Raw genomic sequence first — 471 nt, forward strand, 5'->3', positions numbered from 1 at the left:
TGTAGTACTACCTAACGCTGGGCGTGTAGAAGAGGTGAGCATGGAAGGTTCCCATTTTGAAATGGCAAGATTCCCTGCCGCGGAGGCCGAGGAGCTAAAGAACGTATTCCGAACATGACCTAGCTTGCGAGTGACTACACCACTCCACCACTACGCTACTCTACGAGGCCAACTTCACCGCGTGACCCATCCGTGATCCATTCGGTCCGTTTTTATTCGTTTGGGGTAAAATACGACCCAACGATAATACTCAAACGGACAGAGTTGTCTTTTGGACACTTTTATTTGTCCCGCCAACCCCAAATCTGGAGCAAACCTGATCCAAGAATGCTCCCGAACGGACAGAAAACGGACGCTCTCCTCGCCTCTCTCGTCCGCTCCCGTCCGCCCTCTGGCCCACAAATCAGTGAGACCGAGAGGTTGGGGCGCGTGCGCGGGCGGGGCGGCGCCGCGGCGAGGGCACGACCGAGG

The sequence above is a fragment of the Triticum dicoccoides genome, chromosome 2A (assembly GCF_002162155.2).
Source record: "Triticum dicoccoides isolate Atlit2015 ecotype Zavitan chromosome 2A, WEW_v2.0, whole genome shotgun sequence".
Classification (NCBI taxonomy): Eukaryota; Viridiplantae; Streptophyta; class Magnoliopsida; order Poales; family Poaceae; genus Triticum; species Triticum dicoccoides.